The sequence below is a fragment of the Bombus huntii genome, unplaced genomic scaffold (assembly GCF_024542735.1).
Source record: "Bombus huntii isolate Logan2020A unplaced genomic scaffold, iyBomHunt1.1 ctg00000070.1, whole genome shotgun sequence".
Classification (NCBI taxonomy): domain Eukaryota; kingdom Metazoa; phylum Arthropoda; class Insecta; order Hymenoptera; family Apidae; genus Bombus; species Bombus huntii.
The window spans coordinates 134374-150251 of NW_026099329.1; positions in this window are offsets into that span (position 1 = coordinate 134374).

Genomic DNA, 15878 nt, shown 5'->3' on the forward strand with positions numbered 1-15878 from the left:
TATTACGTTATGTGGTATAACGCTATAACGTATTACGTTATATGGTATAACGTTATAACGTATTACGTTATATGGCATAACGTTATAGCGTATTATGTTATATGGTATAACGTTATAACGTGTTACGTTATATGGCATAACGTTATAACGTATTAGGTTATATGGTATAACGTTAGTACGTATTACGTTATATGGTATAACGTTATAACGTATTACGTTATATAGTATAACATAATATCGTATTACGTTATATGGTATAACGTTGTAACGTATTACGTTATGTGGTATAACGCTATAACGTATTACGTTATATGATATAACGTCATATAGTATAACGTTATATGGTATAACGTTGTAACGTATTACGTTATGTGGTATAACGTTATAACGTGTTATGTTATACGGTATAACGGTATCACGTATTACGTTATATTGTATAACGTCATAACGTATTACGTTATATGGCATAACGTTATAGCGTATTATGTTATATGGTATAACGTTATATCGTGTTACGTTATATGGCATAACGTTATAACGTGTTATGTTATACGGTATAACGGTATCACGTATTACGTTATATTGTATTACGTTATAACATATTACGTTATTTGGTATATCATTATAACGTATTAGGTTATATGGTATAACGTTAGTACGTATTACGTTATATGGTATAACGTTATAACGTATTACGTTATATAGTATAACGTAATATCGTATTACGTTATATGGCATAACGTTATAATGTATTACGTTATGTGGTATAACGCTATAACGTATTACGTTATATGGTATAACGTTATAACGTATTACGTTATATTGTATAACGTTATAATGTATTACGTTATATGGTATAACGTTATAACGTATTACGTTATATAGTATAACATAATATCGTATTACGTTATATGGTATAACGTTGTAACGTATTACGTTGTGTGGTATAACGCTATAACGTATTACGTTATATGATATAACGTCATATAGTATAACGTTATAACATATTACGTTATGTGGTATAACGCTATAACGTATTACGTTATATGGTATAACGTTATAACGTATTACGTTATATGGCATAACGTTATAGCGTATTATGTTATATGGTATAACGTTATAACGTGTTACGTTATATGGCATAACGTTATAACGTGTTATGTTATACGGTATAACGGTATCATGTATTACGTTATATGGTGTAACGTTATAACGTATTACGCTATAGTGTATAACGTTATAACGTATTACGTTATATGGTATAACGTTGTAACGTATTACGATATATGGTATAACATCATATGGTACAAGGTTATGACGTATTACGTTATATGGTATAACGTCGTATGGTATAATGTTATATCGTATTACGTCATATGGTATAACGTTAGAACGTATTACGTTATATAGTATAACGTTATGACGTATTACCTTACAAGGCATAACGTTATAACGTATTACGTTATATAGCATGACGTTATATCGTATTACGTTATATGGCATAACGTTATAACGTATTATGTTATATGGTATAACGTTATAACGTGTTACGTTATATTTTATAACGTTATAACGTATTACGTTATATGGTATTACGTTATATGGTATAACGTTATAACGTATTACGTTGTATTGTATAACGTTATAACGTGTTACGTTATATGGTATATCGTTATAACGTATTACGTTATATGGCATAACGTTATAACGTATTACGTTATATGGTATATCGTTATAACGTGTTACGTTATATGGTATAACGTTATAACGTATTACGTTGAAGGGTATAACGTTATAACGTATTACGTTATATTGTATAACGTCATAACGTATTACGTTATATGGCATAACGTTATAGCGTATTATGTTATATGGTATAACGTTATAACGTGTTACGTTATATGGCATAACGTTATAACGTGTTATGTTATACGGTATAACGGTATCACGTATTACGTTATATTGTATTACGTTATAACATATTACGTTATTTGGTATATCATTATAACGTATTAGGTTATATGGTATAACGTTAGTACGTATTACGTTATATGGTATAACGTTATAAGGTATTACGTTATATAGTATAACGTAATATCGTATTACGTTATATGGCATAACGTTATAATGTATTACGTTATGTGGTACAACGTTATAACGTATTACGTTATATGATATAACGTCATAACGTATTACGTTATATGGTATAACGTTATGATGTATTACGTTATATGGTATAACGTTATAACGTATTACGTTATATAGTATAACATAATATCGTATTACGTTATATGGTATAACGTTGTAACGTATTACGTTATGTGGTATAACGCTATAACGTATTACGTTATATGATATAACGTCATATAGTATATCGTTATAACATATTACGTTATGTGGTATAACGCTATAACGTATTACGTTATATGGTATAACGTTATGATGTATTACGTTATATTGTATAACGTTATAATTTATTACGTTATATGGTATAACGTTATAACGTATTACGTTATATAGTATAACATAATATCGTATTACGTTATATGGTATAACGTTGTAACGTATTGCGTTATGTGGTATAACGCTATAACGTATTACGTTATATGATATAACGTCATATAGTATAACGTTATAACATATTACGTTATGTGGTATAACGCTATAACGTATTACGTTATATGGTATAACGTTATAACGTATTACGTTATATGGCATAACGTTATAGCGTATTATGTTATATGGTATAACGTTATAACGTGTTACGTTATATGGCATAACGTTATAACGTGTTATGTTATACGGTATAACGGTATCATGTATTACGTTATATGGTGTAACGTTATAACGTATTACGCTATAGTGTATAACGTTATAACGTATTACGTTATATGGTATAACGTTGTAACGTATTACGATATATGGTATAACATCATATGGTACAAGGTTATGACGTATTACGTTATATGGTATAACGTCGTATGGTATAATGTTATATCGTATTACGTCATATGGTATAACGTTAGAACGTATTACGTTATATAGTATAACGTTATGACGTATTACCTTACAAGGCATAACGTTATAACGTATTACGTTATATAGCATGACGTTATAACGTATTACGTTATATGGCATAACGTTATAACGTATTATGTTATATGGTATAACGTTATAACGTGTTACGTTATATTTCATAACGTTATAACGTATTACGTTATATGGTATTACGTTATATGATATAACGTCATATAGTATAAAGTTATGACGTATTACGTTATGTGGTATATCGTTGTGACGTATTACGTTATATGGTATAATGTTATAACGTATTAAGCTATATAGTATAACGTCATAACGTATTACGTTATATGGCATAACGTTATAACGTATTACGTTATAGGTTATAACTTTATAACGTATTACGTTATATTGTATAACGTTATAACGTATTACGTTATATGGTTTTACGTTATATGATATAACGTCATATAGTATAACGTTATGACGTATTACGTTATAAGGTATAACGTTATAACGTATTACGTTATATTGTATAATGGTATAACGTATTACGTTATATGGCATAACGTTATAACGTATTACGTTATATAGTATAACGTAATATCGTATTACGTTATATGGCATAACGTTATAATGTATTACGTTATGTGGTATAACGTTATAACGTATTACGTTATATGATATAACGTCATAACGTATTACTTTATATGGTATAACGTTATAATGTATTACGTTATATGGTATAACGTTATAACGTATTACGTTATATAGTATAACGTAATATCGTATTACGTTATATGGTATAACGTTATAACGTATTACGTTATGTGGTATAACGCTATAACGCATTACGTTATATGGTATAACGTTATAACGTATTACGTTGTATTGTATAACGTTATAACGTATTACGTTATATGGTATATCGTTATAACGTATTACGTTATATGGTATAACGTTATAACGTATTACGTTATATGATATAACGTCATATAGTATAACGTTATAACGTATTACGTTATGTGGTATAACGCTATAACGTATTACGTTATATGGTATAACGTTATAACGTATTACGTTGTATTGTATAACGTTATAACGTATTACGTTATATGGTATATCGTTATAACGTATTACGTTATATTGCATAACGTTATAACGTATTATGTTATATGGTATAACGTTATAACGTGTTACGTTATATGGCATAACGTTATAACGTGTTACGTTATACGGTATAACGGTATCACGTATTACGTTATATGCTATAACGTTATAACGTATTACGCTATAGTGTATAACGTTATAACGTATTACGTTATATGGTATTGCGTTATATGGTATAACGTCATATAGTATAACGTTATGACGTATTACGTTATATGGTATTACGTTATATGGTATTACGTTATATGGTATAACGTCATATAGTATAACGTTATAACGTATTACGTTATGTGGTATAACGCTATAACGTATTACGTTATATGGTATAACGTTATAACGTATTACGTTGTATGGTATAACGTTATAACGTGTTACGTTATATGGCATAACGTTATAACGTGTTACGTTATACGGTATAACGTTATAACGTATTACGTTATATGATATAACGTCATATAGTATAACGTTATAACGTATTACGTTATATGGTATATCGTTATAACGTATTACGTTATGTGGTATAACGCTATAACGTATTACGTTATATGGTATAACGTTATAACGTATTACGTTATATGGTATATCGTTATAACGTATGACGTTATATGGTTTTACGTTATATGATATAACGTCATATAGTAAACGTTACGACGTATTACGTTATAAGGTATAACGTTATAACGTATTACGTTATATGGTATAACGTTATAACGTATTACGTTATATGGTATAACGTTATAACGTATTACGTTATATGGCATAACGTTATAACGTGTTACGTTATACGGTATAACGTTATAACGTATTATGTTATATGGTATAACGTTATAACGTGTTACGTTATATGGCATAACGTTATAACGTGTTACGTTATACGGTATAACGGTATCACGTATTACGTTATATGCTATAACGTTATAACGTATTACGCTATAGTGTATAACGTTATAACGTATTACGTTATATGGTATTACGTTATATGGTATAACGTCATATAGTATAACGTTATGACGTATTACGTTATATGGTATTACGTTATATGGTATTACGTTATATGGTATAACGTCATATAGTATAACGTTATAACGTATTACGTTATGTGGTATAACGCTATAACGTATTACGTTATATGGTATAACGTTATAACGTATTACGTTGTATGGTATAACGTTATAACGTGTTACGTTATATGGCATAACGTTATAACGTGTTACGTTATACGGTATAACGTTATAACGTATTACGTTATATGATATAACGTCATATAGTATAACGTTATAACGTATTACGTTATATGGTATATCGTTATAACGTATTACGTTATGTGGTATAACGCTATAACGTATTACGTTATATGGTATAACGTTATAACGTATTACGTTATATGGTATATCGTTATAACGTATGACGTTATATGGTTTTACGTTATATGATATAACGTCATATAGTAAACGTTACGACGTATTGCGTTATAAGGTATAACGTTATAACGTATTACGTTATATGGTATAACGTTATAACGTATTACGTTATATGGTATAACGTTATAACGTATTACGTTATATGGCATAACGTTATAACGTGTTACGTTATACTGTATAACGTTATAACGTATTATGTTATATGGTATAACGTTATAACGTGTTACGTTATATGGCATAACGTTATAACGTGTTACGTTATACGGTATAACGGTATCACGTATTACGTTATATGGTATAACGTTATAACGTATTACGCTATAGTGTATAACGTTATAACGTATTACGTTATATGGTATAACGTCATATAGTATAAGGTTATGACGTATTACGTTATAAGGTATAACGTTATAACGTATTACGTTATATAGTATAACGTTATGACGTATTACCTTATAAGACATAACGTTATAACGTAGTACGTTATATGGCATAACGTTATAACGTATTACGTTATATGGTATAACGTTATAACTTATTACGTTATTTGGTATAACGTTATATGGTATAACGTTATAACGTATTACAATATATGGTATAACATCATATGGTACAAGGTTATGACGTATTACGTTATATGGTATAACGTCATATAGTATAACGTTATGACGTATTACGCTATATGGTATTACGTTATGTGGTATAACGAACGTCATATAGTATAACGTTATGACGTATTACGTTATAAGGTATAACGTTATAACGTATTACGTTATATAGTATAACGTTATGACGTATTACCTTACAAGGCATAACGTTATAACGTATTACGTTATATGGCATAACGTTATAACGTATTGCGTTAAATACAATATCGTTATAACGTATTACGTTATAGGGTATAACGTTATAACGTATTACGTTATATTGTAAAACGTTATGACGTATTACGTTATATGGTATTACGTTATAACGTATTACGTTATATAGTAACGTTATATGATATAACGTCATATAGTATAACGTTATGACGTATTTCGTTATGTGGTATATCGTTATGACGTATTACGTTATAAGGTATTACGTTATAACGTATTACGTTATATGGTATAACGTTATTACGTATTACGTTATATTGTATTACGTTATAACATATTACGTTATATGGTATATCATTATAACGCATTAGGTTATATGGTATAACGTTATAAGGTATTACGTTATGTGGTATAACGTTATAACGTATTACGTTATATGATATAACGTCATAACGTATTACGTTATATGGTATAACGTTATAACGTATTACGTTATATGGCATAACGTTATAATGTATTACGTTATGTGGTATAACGTTATAACGTATTACGTTATATGATATAACGTCACAACGTATTACGTTATATGGTATAACGTTATAATGTATTACGTTATATGGTATAACGTTATAACGTATTAGGTTATATAGTATAACGTAATATCGTATTACGTTATATGGTATAACGTTATAACGTATTACGTTATGTGGTATAACGCTATAACGTATTACGTTATATGGTATAACGTTATAACGTATTACGTTGTATTGTATAACGGTATCACGTATTACGTTATATGCTATAACGTTATAACGTATTACGCTATAGTGTATAACGTTATAACGTATTACGTTATATGGTATTACGTTATATGGTATAACGTCATATAGTATAACGTTATGACGTATTACGTTATATTGTATAACGTTATAACGTATTACGTTATATGGTTTTACGTTATATGATACAACGTCATATAGTATAACGTTATGACGTATTACGTTATAAGGTATAACGTTATAACGTATTCCGTTATATTGTATAACGTTATAACCTATTACGTTGTATGGTATAACGTTATAACGTATTACGTTATATGGTATAATGGTATAACGTATTACGTTATATGGCATAACGTTAGAACGTATTACGTTATATGGTATAACGTTATAACGTATTACGTTATATAGTATAACGTAATATCGTATTACGTTATATGGCATAACGTTATAATTTATTACGTTATGTGGTGCAACGTTATAAAGTATTACGTTATATAGAATATCGTTATAACGTATTACGTTATATGGTATAACGTCGTATGGTATAATGTTATATCGTATTACGTCATATGGTATAACGTTATAACGTATTACGTTATATAGAATATCGTTTTAATGTATTATGTTATATGGTATAACGTTATAGCGTGTTACGTTATATGGCATAACGTTATAACGTGTTACGTTATACGGTATAACGGTGTCACGTATTACGTTATATGGTATAACGTTATAACGTATTACGCTATAGTGTATAACGTTATAACGTATTACGTTATATGGTATTACGTTATATGGTATAACGTCATATAGTATAACGTTATGACGTATTACGTTATATTGTATAACGTTATAACGTATAACGTTATATGGTATTACGTTATATGATATAACGTCGTATAGTATAACGTTATGACGTATTACGTTATGTGGTATATCGTTATGACGTAGTACGTTATATGGGATAACGTCATAAAGTATTACGTTATGTGGTATAACGTTATAACGTATTACGTTATATGGCATAACATTATAACGTGTTACGTTATACGGTATAACGGTATCACGTATTACGTTATATGGTATAACGTTATAAAGTATTACGCTATAGCGTATAGCGTTATATGGTATTACGTTATATGATATAACGTCATATAGTATAACGTTATGACGTATTACGTTATAAGGTATTACGTTACAACGTATTACGTTATATGGTATAACGTTATTGCGTATTACGTTATATTGTATTACGTTATAACATATTACGTTATATGGTATAACGTTATAATGTATTACGTTATATGGTATAACGTTATAACGTATTACGTTATATAGTATAACGTAATATCGTATTACGTTATAGCGTATAACGTTATAATGTATTACGTTATATGGTATAACGGTATCACGTATTACGTTATAAGGTATAACGTTATAACGTATTACGTTATATGGTATAACGTTATAACGTATTACGTTATATGGTATAACGTTATAACGTATTACGTTATATGGCATAACGTTATAACGTGTTACGTTATACTGTATAACGTTATAACGTATTATGTTATATGGTATAACGTTATAACGTGTTACGTTATATGGCATAACGTTATAACGTATTACGTTATATGGTATAACGTCATATAGTATAAGGTTATGACGTATTACGTTATAAGGTATAACGTTATAACGTATTACGTTATATAGTATAACGTTATGACGTATTACCTTATAAGACATAACGTTATAACGTAGTACGTTATATGGCATAACGTTATAACGTATTACGTTATATGGTATAACGTTATAACTTATTACGTTATTTGGTATAACGTTATATGGTATAACGTTATAACGTATTACAATATATGGTATAACATCATATGGTACAAGGTTATGACGTATTACGTTATATGGTATAACGTCATATAGTATAACGTTATGACGTATTACGCTATATGGTATTACGTTATATGGTATAACGAACGTCATATAGTATAACGTTATGACGTATTACGTTATAAGGTATAACGTTATAACGTATTACGTTATATAGTATAACGTTATGACGTATTACCTTACAAGGCATAACGTTATAACGTATTACGTTATATGGCATAACGTTATAACGTATTGCGTTAAATACAATATCGTTATAACGTATTACGTTATAGGGTATAACGTTATAACGTATTACGTTATATTGTAAAACGTTATAACGTATTACGTTATATGGTATTACGTTATAACGTATTACGTTATATAGTAACGTTATATGATATAACGTCATATAGTATAACGTTATGACGTATTTCGTTATGTGGTATATCGTTATGACGTATTACGTTATAAGGTATTACGTTATAACGTATTACGTTATATGGTATAACGTTATTACGTATTACGTTATATTGTATTACGTTATAACATATTACGTTATATGGTATATCATTATAACGCATTAGGTTATATGGTATAACGTTATAAGGTATTACGTTATGTGGTATAACGTTATAACGTATTACGTTATATGATATAACGTCATAACGTATTACGTTATATGGTATAACGTTATAACGTATTACGTTATATGGCATAACGTTATAATGTATTACGTTATGTGGTATAACGTTATAACGTATTACGTTATATGATATAACGTCACAACGTATTACGTTATATGGTATAACGTTATAATGTATTACGTTATATGGTATAACGTTATAACGTATTAGGTTATATAGTATAACGTAATATCGTATTACGTTATATGGTATAACGTTATAACGTATTACGTTATGTGGTATAACGCTATAACGTATTACGTTATATGGTATAACGTTATAACGTATTACGTTGTATTGTATAACGGTATCACGTATTACGTTATATGCTATAACGTTATAACGTATTACGCTATAGTGTATAACGTTATAACGTATTACGTTATATGGTATTACGTTATATGGTATAACGTCATATAGTATAACGTTATGACGTATTACGTTATATTGTATAACGTTATAACGTATTACGTTATATGGTTTTACGTTATATGATACAACGTCATATAGTATAACGTTATGACGTATTACGTTATAAGGTATAACGTTATAACGTATTCCGTTATATTGTATAACGTTATAACCTATTACGTTGTATGGTATAACGTTATAACGTATTACGTTATATGGTATAATGGTATAACGTATTACGTTATATGGCATAACGTTAGAACGTATTACGTTATATGGTATAACGTTATAACGTATTACGTTATATAGTATAACGTAATATCGTATTACGTTATATGGCATAACGTTATAATTTATTACGTTATGTGGTGTAACGTTATAAAGTATTACGTTATATAGAATATCGTTATAACGTATTACGTTATATGGTATAACGTCGTATGGTATAATGTTATATCGTATTACGTCATATGGTATAACGTTATAACGTATTACGTTATATAGAATATCGTTTTAATGTATTATGTTATATGGTATAACGTTATAGCGTGTTACGTTATATGGCATAACGTTATAACGTGTTACGTTATACGGTATAACGGTGTCACGTATTACGTTATATGGTATAACGTTATAACGTATTACGCTATAGTGTATAACGTTATAACGTATTACGTTATATGGTATTACGTTATAACGTATTACGTTATATAGTATAACGTAATATCGTATTACGTTATATGGCATAACGTTATAATTTATTACGTTATGTGGTGTAACGTTATAAAGTATTACGTTATATAGAATATCGTTATAACGTATTACGTTATATGGTATAACGTCGTATGGTATAATGTTATATCGTATTACGTCATATGGTATAACGTTATAACGTATTACGTTATATGATATAACGTCATAACGTATTACGTTATATGGTATAACGTTATAACGTATTACGTTATATGGCATAACGTTATAATGTATTACGTTATGTGGTATAACGTTATAACGTATTACGTTATATGATATAACGTCACAACGTATTACGTTATATGGTATAACGTTATATGGTATTACGTTATATGATATAACGTCGTATAGTATAACGTTATGACGTATTACGTTATGTGGTATATCGTTATGACGTAGTACGTTATATGGGATAACGTCATAAAGTATTACGTTATGTGGTATAACGTTATAACGTATTACGTTATATGGCATAACATTATAACGTGTTACGTTATACGGTATAACGGTATCACGTATTACGTTATATGGTATAACGTTATAAAGTATTACGCTATAGCGTATAGCGTTATATGGTATTACGTTATATGATATAACGTCATATAGTATAACGTTATGACGTATTACGTTATAAGGTATTACGTTACAACGTATTACGTTATATGGTATAACGTTATTGCGTATTACGTTATATTGTATTACGTTATAACATATTACGTTATATGGTATAACGTTATAATGTATTACGTTATATGGTATAACGTTATAACGTATTACGTTATATAGTATAACGTAATATCGTATTACGTTATAGCGTATAACGTTATAATGTATTACGTTATATGGTATAACGGTATCACGTATTACGTTATAAGGTATAACGTTATAACGTATTACGTTATATAGTATAACGTTATGACGTATTACCTTACAAGGCATAACGTTATAACGTATTACGTTATATGGCATAACGTTATAACGTATTACGTTATATACAATATCGTTATAACGTATTACGTTATAGGGTATAACGTTATAACGTATTACGTTATATTGTAAAACGTTATAACGTATTACGTTATATGGTATTACGTTATATGGTATTACGTTATAACGTATTACGTTATATAGTAACGTTATATGATATAACGACATATAGTATAAAGTTATGACGTATTACGTTATGTGGTATATCGTTGTGACGTATTACGTTATATGGTATAATGTTATAACGTATTAAGCTATATAGTATAACGTCATAACGTATTACGTTATATGGCATAACGTTATAACGTGTTACGTTATATGGCATAACGTTATAACGTATTACGTTATATGGTATAACGTTATAACGTATTAGGTTATATGGTATAACGTTAGTACGTATTATGTTATGTGGTATAACGTTATAACGTATTACGTTATATAGTATAACGTAATATCGTATTACGTTATATAGTATAACGTAATATCGTATTACGTTATATGGTATAACGTTATAACGTATTACGTTATGTGGTATAACGCTATAACGTATTACGTTATATGGTATAACGTTATAACGTATTACGTTGTATTGTATAACGTTATAACGTATTAGGTTATATGGTATAACGTTAGTACGTATTATGTTATGTGGTATAACGTTATAACGTATTACGTTATATAGTATAACGTAATATCGTATTACGTTATATAGTATAACGTTATAGCGTATTATGTTATATGGTATAACGTTATAACGTGTTACGTTATATGGCATAACGTTATAACGTGTTATGTTATACGGTATAACGGTATCACGTATTACGTTATATTGTATTACGTTATAACATATTACGTTATTTGGTATATCATTATAACGTATTAGGTTATATGGTATAACGTTAGTACGTATTACGTTATATGGTATAACGTTATAACGTATTACGTTATATAGTATAACGTAATATCGTATTACGTTATATGGCATAACGTTATAATGTATTACGTTATGTGGTACAACGTTATAACGTATTACGTTATATGATATAACGTCATAACGTATTACGTTATATGGTATAACGTTATGATGTATTACGTTATATGGTATAACGTTATAACGTATTACGTTATATAGTATAACATAATATCGTATTACGTTATATGGTATAACGTTGTAACGTATTACGTTATGTGGTATAACGCTATAACGTATTACGTTATATGATATAACGTCATATAGTATATCGTTATAACATATTACGTTATGTGGTATAACGCTATAACGTATTACGTTATATGGTATAACGTTATGATGTATTACGTTATATTGTATAACGTTATAATTTATTACGTTATATGGTATAACGTTATAACGTATTACGTTATATAGTATAACATAATATCGTATTACGTTATATGGTATAACGTTGTAACGTATTGCGTTATGTGGTATAACGCTATAACGTATTACGTTATATGATATAACGTCATATAGTATAACGTTATAACATATTACGTTATGTGGTATGACGCTATAACGTATTACGTTATATGGTATAACGTTATAACGTATTACGTTATATGGCATAACGTTATAGCGTATTATGTTATATGGTATAACGTTATAACGTGTTACGTTATATGGCATAACGTTATAACGTGTTATGTTATACGGTATAACGGTATCATGTATTACGTTATATGGTGTAACGTTATAACGTATTACGCTATAGTGTATAACGTTATAACGTATTACGTTATATGGTATAACGTTGTAACGTATTACGATATATGGTATAACATCATATGGTACAAGGTTATGACGTATTACGTTATATGGTATAACGTCGTATGGTATAATGTTATATCGTATTACGTCATATGGTATAACGTTAGAACGTATTACGTTATATAGTATAACGTTATGACGTATTACCTTACAAGGCATAACGTTATAACGTATTACGTTATATAGCATGACGTTATAACGTATTACGTTATATGGCATAACGTTATAACGTATTATGTTATATGGTATAACGTTATAACGTGTTACGTTATATTTCATAACGTTATAACGTATTACGTTATATGGTATTACGTTATATGATATAACGTCATATAGTATAAAGTTATGACGTATTACGTTATGTGGTATATCGTTGTGACGTATTACGTTATATGGTATAATGTTATAACGTATTAAGCTATATAGTATAACGTCATAACGTATTACGTTATATGGCATAACGTTATAACGTATTACGTTATAGGTTATAACTTTATAACGTATTACGTTATATTGTATAACGTTATAACGTATTACGTTATATGGTTTTACGTTATATGATATAACGTCATATAGTATAACGTTATGACGTATTACGTTATAAGGTATAACGTTATAACGTATTACGTTATATTGTATAATGGTATAACGTATTACGTTATATGGCATAACGTTATAACGTATTACGTTATATAGTATAACGTAATATCGTATTACGTTATATGGCATAACGTTATAATGTATTACGTTATGTGGTATAACGTTATAACGTATTACGTTATATGATATAACGTCATAACGTATTACTTTATATGGTATAACGTTATAATGTATTACGTTATATGGTATAACGTTATAACGTATTACGTTATATAGTATAACGTAATATCGTATTACGTTATATGGTATAACGTTATAACGTATTACGTTATGTGGTATAACGCTATAACGCATTACGTTATATGGTATAACGTTATAACGTATTACGTTGTATTGTATAACGTTATAACGTATTACGTTATATGGTATATCGTTATAACGTATTACGTTATATGGTATATCGTTATAACGTATTACGTTATATGGTATAACGTTATAACGTATTACGTTATATGATATAACGTCATATAGTATAACGTTATAACGTATTACGTTATGTGGTATAACGCTATAACGTATTACGTTATATGGTATAACGTTATAACGTATTACGTTGTATTGTATAACGTTATAACGTATTACGTTATATGGTATATCGTTATAACGTATTACGTTATATTGCATAACGTTATAACGTATTATGTTATATGGTATAACGTTATAACGTGTTACGTTATATGGCATAACGTTATAACGTGTTACGTTATACGGTATAACGGTATCACGTATTACGTTATATGCTATAACGTTATAACGTATTACGCTATAGTGTATAACGTTATAACGTATTACGTTATATGGTATTACGTTATATGGTATAACGTCATATAGTATAACGTTATGACGTATTACGTTATATGGTATTACGTTATATGGTATTACGTTATATGGTATAACGTCATATAGTATAACGTTATAACGTATTACGTTATGTGGTATAACGCTATAACGTATTACGTTATATGGTATAACGTTATAACGTATTACGTTGTATGGTATAACGTTATAACGTGTTACGTTATATGGCATAACGTTATAACGTGTTACGTTATACGGTATAACGTTATAACGTATTACGTTATATGATATAACGTCATATAGTATAACGTTATAACGTATTACGTTATATGGTATATCGTTATAACGTATTACGTTATGTGGTATAACGCTATAACGTATTACGTTATATGGTATAACGTTATAACGTATTACGTTATATGGTATATCGTTATAACGTATGACGTTATATGGTTTTACGTTATATGATATAACGTCATATAGTAAACGTTACGACGTATTACGTTATAAGGTATAACGTTATAACGTATTACGTTATATGGTATAACGTTATAACGTATTACGTTATATGGTATAACGTTATAACGTATTACGTTATATGGCATAACGTTATAACGTGTTACGTTATACGGTATAACGTTATAACGTATTATGTTATATGGTATAACGTTATAACGTGTTACGTTATATGGCATAACGTT